The sequence below is a fragment of the Microtus ochrogaster genome, chromosome 22, assembly GCF_000317375.1.
Source record: "Microtus ochrogaster isolate Prairie Vole_2 chromosome 22, MicOch1.0, whole genome shotgun sequence".
NCBI lineage: Eukaryota > Metazoa > Chordata > Mammalia > Rodentia > Cricetidae > Microtus > Microtus ochrogaster.
In genome coordinates this window covers 10,837,953-10,845,193 of record NC_022023.1, presented here as the reverse complement: position 1 = coordinate 10,845,193, position 7,241 = coordinate 10,837,953, and the positions used below count along the sequence as shown (strand labels likewise).

General features: G+C 42.6%; 1 protein-coding gene and 1 non-coding gene across 2 annotated transcripts in view; both read left to right on the top strand.

Moving 5' to 3' along the window:
- The window catches only part of Blm (BLM RecQ like helicase), an 81,959-nt gene that overhangs the window by 7,476 nt on the left and 67,242 nt on the right, over positions 1-7,241 (top strand). The gene's annotated exons all lie outside the window — the stretch shown is intronic.
- Positions 602-738, top strand: LOC113457355. The gene has a single exon (XR_003377947.1). It is a non-coding gene; the product is annotated as a small nucleolar RNA SNORA70 (small nucleolar RNA).

Here is a 7,241-nt window from a genome sequence, read left to right as displayed (position 1 = left end):
TGAGCCACCATGTGGTTGCTGGGTATTGAACTCAGGACCTTTGGAAGAGCAGGCAATACTCCTAACCTCTGAGCCATCTCTCCAGCCCCAGAAAACCTTTTTAAAAACCTTCAAAGGGGCTCAGGTGTCGGCACTTCCATTCCTCAGTATGACTGTTGAGAGGCGGGGCCTACTGGGAAATACTGAATCATGGAAAGAGAGACCTCAGAGTTCATGAGTGTCTTTCTCATGGGAATGTGTCTGCCCCATCTCCTCTTTCCATCATGAAGGGCCCACCAGAAACCGACAGACCCTGGAGCCATGCTCTTTGACTTCCTGCTTTTTGTCACCGTAAGCTAAAATCAACCTTTCCTTTCTAAACTACCCAGTTTCAGGTATTCTGACACAACAGAAAAGCTGTAGCACACTTGATAATGTAGAGCAAATGTACACGCTCTAGAAATGTAAAGTACTGGATCATGAAAAAAAAAGGAAAAATTGAACAGAGCTAGAATTAGTAAGTAGATTGAATTAATCAGGAATGTTCTTAGACACCAAAAAAAATCTCAGGACCAGATGGCTGCTGGTGATTTATACTGTAAATTTAAAGAATTAACCCTCGGTACTGCCAATTTAGCTGGTCATGTTCCTTTCCTCATGAGAGCCTTGTGTGCAGTGTCGCCAAGCTACTGCCCCTTCTTGGAAGTGTGTGCAGCCTGTTGCTTGAATGTGTTGCCCTCCGAGACCTTGGGGACAGTTTTCTGGCTAGTATTCATGTGTCTGATCTAATTCTGTCTCTGACCTAGGCTTCAGACATGTATGCAGGCTGCCTTAGGGCACATTGGTCAGGTCTTGGTCCTCACCAAGTTTCAGAATAAGGAACATGTGATTGAGACCTTGTGTGAGCCAAGTTCAAGTTCCCTGGCCACCAGAGATCCACATTGCAAAGAAGTGAGGCTTTACCAAGTTTAATGCAGGTTAATTTGAAGACATGGTAGCTGAGAAGTTGTTTATCCTTAGTGACTTTGGGATCAGGAATGTCCCCAGCTGTGGTGCCCTGGACAAGGGATGGGCCCTGTATTCCTGAGGATCTCCTGTGCTGAGTCCACACCCTACCAAACCATGTTCACTAATTAATTTTGCATCCAGTTAAAAGATTAACACTAAAATTATCTTCATACTGTATAAACAAATCATGTATATAAAAACTATAGCTCAGCAAATTAGAAATACCCAGTTTGAAAGGGCATAGGTGAGTTGAGAATTTTATTAGTGGTTGTACCCTTTGAAAGGCCCTGAGCTTGCTTCTAGCACACGCACGCACACACACACACACACACACACACACACACACACACACACAGCACAACATGGATGAAGGATTTTTCTTGAGAAGATACACAGTGGCCAGTAAACACATGAAAATGCTTATTTTCATAAATCGTTAGAGAAACGCAAATAAAAATCAGGATAAAAGAAGACTTTACATCCATTAGAATGTGAAAAAAACAACAACAAAAAAGCCGGAAAATAGCACGTGTTGCTAAGGATGCTTAAAAATTGGAATCTGTGTTCACTGTTGGTAGCAGTGTGAAAATGGTGTCACGGAGGGAAACAGTATGGTGGCTCCTCAAATGGTAAGAAGAGAACTGCCTTACGCTTCATTAAATTCACTTCTGGGTTGTATCCAGGACAACTGAAATCAAGATCTCAAATGTTATAAATTTTTTAGATTTATTTATTTTATGTGTATGAGTATTTTGCCTGAATGTGTGTATGTGCACCATGTGCATGCCTGGTGCCTAAGAGCTGGAGTTCCAGAGGGTTGCGAGCCACTGTGTGGGTCCTGGGAACCAAATTCAGGTCTTCTGCAAGAGCAACAAGTGCTCCTACCAGCCTAGCCATCTCTCCCGCCCTATGGCAATTGGTTTAGTTGTTAGTTAGATTGGATTGGGGAAGGCCTCGGATACTGGTAAAGCACACTCTGGGCGAGTCTGTAATGATGTTTCCTGAGATCCTGAGGTCTCTGGCCCAGTCAGTGGGTTAGCCAGCCCTTCGATGAATTCATGAGGTGATGGCCTGTTGCGAGGTGGTATCTAGTAGAAGAAGGGCTCACTGGTGGCTATATCTTCCTGCAGTCCCTCATAGGCACTTTCCTCAGCTCCCAGGCCTATTCCTTCCCCACCATGATGGACACACACTAAAAAACCATAAACCAGCCGCGCGGTGGTGGCGCACGCCTTTAATCCCAGCACTCGGGAGGCAGAGGCAGGCGGATCTCTGTGAGTTCGAGGCCAGCCTGGTCTACAAGAGCTAGTTCCAGGATAGGCACCAAAAAGCTACGGAGAAACCCTGTCTCGAAAATCCAAATAAATAAATAAATTAATAAATAATTAAATAAATAAATAAATAACCATAAACCAAACTAATGACAGCTCTTAAGTTGTTAAGGCATTTATTAGGACACAGCAACAAGAAGGTTAGCTAATTTGTCAAGTATTTCTATTCCCATGTTCATAGCAGGGTTATAGTAACTGTGATATAATCCTTGACTGTCAACTTGACTGGAATTAAGTAAAACCCAAATGGCTGCACACACCTGTGAGGGATTTTTTCTTAATTAAATCACTTGAAGTGGGAAGATACACTTTAAATCTAGGCCAACCCTTCTGCTGGAAGCCTGGAAGACTATGTAAAGGACATGGAAGAAGGAAACCTTGTTCTTTATCTGCTTGGTCTCATGGCAAGGCCATTCCTTCACTGGCATTAGAGCCTGCTTTGGAATTCTGGCTTATACAGAAACCAGCTGAGACAACCAGCCTTGTGGACTGAACAACTGCTGGATTCTTGGGCCTTCTGCTGGTAGACAGCCATTGTTGGATTAGCTGGACCACAGCCTGTAGGTCATTCTAACAAATCCCCTTTATACTTTATATGTGCATATCGGTTCATTCTATAGTTCTCTTCCTCTAGGGAACTCTAATGCAATAACCAACAAGTGGAATCCAGATTTCCATCACGAGATAAACATAAGCAAAATGTAGTATATACATATTTTAGAACATTGTCCAGCTTTAAAAATGAAGTTCTCTAATCCCAGCACTCGGGAGGCAGAGGCAGGCGGATCTCTGTGAGTTCGAGGCCAGCCTGGTCTACAAAGGGAGTTCCAGGACAGGCTCCAAAGCTACAGAGAAACCCTGTCTCGAAAAACCAAAAAATAAAAAATAAAATAAAAATGAAGTTCTCACTCATGCTACTTGAGTGAAGATGTTATATTCAGTAAATAAGCCAACTGCAAAGAGCAGGGTCCCTGTGTTTTCACTTAACTGTGCAGTGGGTGCTGGTGTCAGAGGGGGGAGAAATCAGGAGATTGTGTTAGCGATGGATAAGTGCTGGTGTTATAAAAACCTGTGGAGGTTGGTGTACAGCGGTGCCACTCTCGTGAACACTAACCATTCTAATTCACTTTTTTTTGTTGCCATGATGCACATGTGAATTTTTAGAGTTGGTTTTCTCCTACCTTGGGTTCCAGGGTTGAAATCAAGTCGTAGGGCTTGATCAGCAGGGGCTTTTACCTGTTGCCTGCCTTGACTGCCTAACAGAACACTAAACATTGATGATGGTAATCATGTGTTATATGTAGTCTCATGCAATATCCAAGTTTAAAAAGACAGCTTGAAGCAGTACTTCTCTCGTTGGTCAAGTGTGAAATAATTTGTGTATCATCATACAGTTGTCCTCTATCTATGAGGGATTGGTTTTGAGATACTCTGGATGTAAAGACCATATGGAAAATGACCTCATTTGCTCTTGCCAGGTTACTGAATGTTTATCATTTAGAATCTCTTTATTTCTAATTACTTAAAAAGAAAAAGAAGGCCTTATTTGTTGTATAGCCCTGGCTAACCTGGATCTTTTGAGGGCCTTCTTGCTTCTGCTACTGAGTGTTCAGATTATAGGTGTGTGCCACTGAGCCTGACATTTCCTCCTCTTCTTTCTCCTAATCCAGGATCCTTGTGCATGTTTGATAACTCCTTGTTACAAAAAAAATACATTTTAATTTATTTATTGTGTACATGTGTGGGGACGTTTTTGTTCTTGTTTTTGGAGATAGGGTTTTTCTGTGTAGCCCTGGCTGTCCTGAAACTCACTCCATAGGTCATATTCCTGCCTCCTGGCAGGGACACCTTTGTTTTTTAAGTAACAGCTTTATTGAGATAGAGTGACATAAAATCCAGTTGTTTGATGTGAACAGTTCATTGACTTTTACTATACTCATCGAGGTGTGTGCTTATTAGCACGGTCAAGGTTAGACGGTTTTCATAAGCCCAAAAAGTAACCCTAGGCCCTTGTCATTATCCCTAAGTCCTGTCATCCTCCCAACCCTAGACTGTCTGATTTGGGGCTTTCCATCAGAGACTTGCTATGTAGCTCGAGGGTGTGCTGGTACTTGTTCTGTTGGCCAGGCTGGCCTTACATTTGCTGCACTTTTCCCAAGTGCTGGGACTAGAGGCGTGCACTACAATACCTGGCTAGTATCCTTGACTTTTAGTTATGTTTGTTGTCAGAGCAGGTAGAGTTTCTTCATATTGAAGATAACTATGTTGTTATTGTTATTGTTGTTGAAATAAGGTTTTGCTTCAACCCGGGCTGGGCTTGAACTCTCAGCCTTCCAATCTCAGGCTTCTTCTGAATTACAGATACACACCATGCTACCCCCTCTACTGGTGCTTATTGTCCCATTTACATTTTGTGTCTTGCAGATACTGCCAAATGTGCCTTTTATTTCTCAAAATCAAATATCTTGTTGTCTGTCTCAGGTCTGATAGCGTTGTCAGGGCTCGGTTCACTAGTTATTTCCATGCCTTGTTGTGTGGCCATTGCTGTGCCTGTCCTTATAAGTTGTTTTTGGAATTATTTAAGGTCTAGAATAAAGGCGTATTTTCCCAGACAGGGTTTTTTTTGTTTTTGTTTTTTCGAGACAGGGTTTCTCTGTGGTTTTGGAGCCTGTCCTGGAACTAGCTCTGTAGACCAGGCTGGTCTCGAACTCACAGAGATCCGCCTGCCTCTGCCTCCCAGGTGCTGGGATTAAAGGCGTGCGCCACCACCGCCTGGCTCAGACAGGGTTTTGTGCTTGCCAAGTGACTTGGTGTTAGACTTTAAATTCATACCTTTAAGGTTTTTTGGTTTTTGTTTTTTTTTTTTAAATTAGGTAGTGAAAGTTGCTTAGGTTTGTGGTTTCAGTGTTTTCCTTAGTTAATCCTTTAGAAGCAGGTAACTTTACTTTTTCTGTAGATTCTTGGGAAGTGGGGCTTAATGTTTTGTTTTGTTTCTTCTTCCCCAAAGAACATAGTTTGTGGGAATGCTCGCAACCTTCATGGGCCTTCACCTTGACTTCCTCCAGTCTTTTCCTCCGAAGTGTAAATTGGTGATGCAGTTCTCAATTTAGACAGACATCCTCTGCTCTCATCACCTTTCTGGGTGCCCAGTGCTGTTGAGATTATGGCTTCAGAATTTTTCAGAGAAAATATAAAAGATTGGATAGATGTGCTTCAGATTTTTTTTTTATCCAGCAATAATCTAGGGCATAAGGCTTTTCTACAAATTACCAGATAGTGAAACTTTAGGCTTTGCGTAGCTGGTGGTCTCTGCAGTTCTCCTGTACAGTGCAGAAGCAGCCATAGGACATATAGATTAGATATAGTTTGGGCAGTTTTTAAACTTTTTAATTCCTGAATTCTCCTTTGAACATGTAGATTCATTATATATTTCTTATCAATTGTTTTGCTTAATTTTGTTAACTAGACATTATTGAAACATAACCTATTTGTAAAAGGCTGAGAATTACTTAACTCTGTTTTTACTGTTTTTTTTACTCTTCCACAGTTTTTCCTCCCTCTTCTCTGCCCAGTTGCTCCCCTCTCTCCCAGATCCACCCTCCCTATTTCCTCTCCCAGAGATATCAACCAAACACAGCATCATATACTATTATAAGACCAGGCATATACTATCACATAAAGGCTGGCTAAGGCAACCCAGTAGTCAGAAAAGGGTTCCACAAGTAGGCAAAAGAGGCAGCAACCCTCTCTCCCCAATTAGGAATAGCATAAGAACTCCCTGAGCTCTGCCTGTGTTTGACTGTGGGACCCTGCATCATTCGTCAGCTGCTGGATGGAATCTCTCGGGTCCTTTGATGAGGATTGTGCTAGGCTCTGGTCCAGAACACTCTGCAGGTAGGGCAAGCTGTAGGTTTTGTGGCTGGTATCCCAGTCCCTCTACTTGAGGCCTTGCTTAGTTACAGAAGATGACCAGTTCAGGTTCCATGTTCCCCATCACTAGGAGTCTTTGCTAGTGTTACTCTTGTAGATTCCATGGAGTTCCTTTGCACTAGGTTTTCACCTCACCCCAAAAATGCCCCCCAATTCCATCCATTTCTCCTAGTATTCCACATGCACACACTTGATCCCCTGCCTGTTTCCAATGCCACCACCCCCAGTCCATCCCCAAAATCTATTCTGTTTCTTCTTCCCAGGGAGATCCATGTGTCCCTCTAAGCCCTCCTTTGTCCCTCTGGGTCTGTGGACCGTAGCATGATTATCTTTTACTTTACAGCTACTACCCACTTGTGAGTGAGTATACACCATGTTCATTTCTGGGTCTGGGTCACCTCACTCAGGAGGATTATTTTCTAGTTCCCTCCATTTGCTTTCATATTTCCTGGTGTCATTGTTTTTAACAGCTGAGCAGTACTCCACTGTGTAAATGTACCGCATTTTCTTTATCCATTCTTGGTTGAGGGACATCTAGGTTGTTTCCAGGCTCTGGCTATTATAAATACAGCTGCTATGAACATAGTTGAGCAAGTGTTAGGATCGGGCATCCTTTGGGTGTTTGTCCAGAGGTGGAATAGGTGGATCTTGAAGTAGTCGATTCCCAATTTTCTGAGAAAGCACCATACTGATTTCCAGAGTGTCTGTACAAGTTTGCATTCCCACCAGCAATGGAGGAGTTTTCCTCTTGTTTTCTATCCTCGTCAGTATAAGTTGTCATTAGTGTTTTTGGTCTTAGCAATTCTGACAGCTGTAAGAGAGAATCCCAGAGTCATTTTGCTTTATATTTCCCTTATAGCTAAGGATGTTGAATGTTTCTTTAAGTGTTTCTTTTTTTTTTTTTTTTCAAGACAGGGTTTCTCTGTGGTTTTGGAGCCTGTCCTGGAACTAGCTCTTGTAGACCAGGCTGGTCTCAAACTCACAGAGATCCGC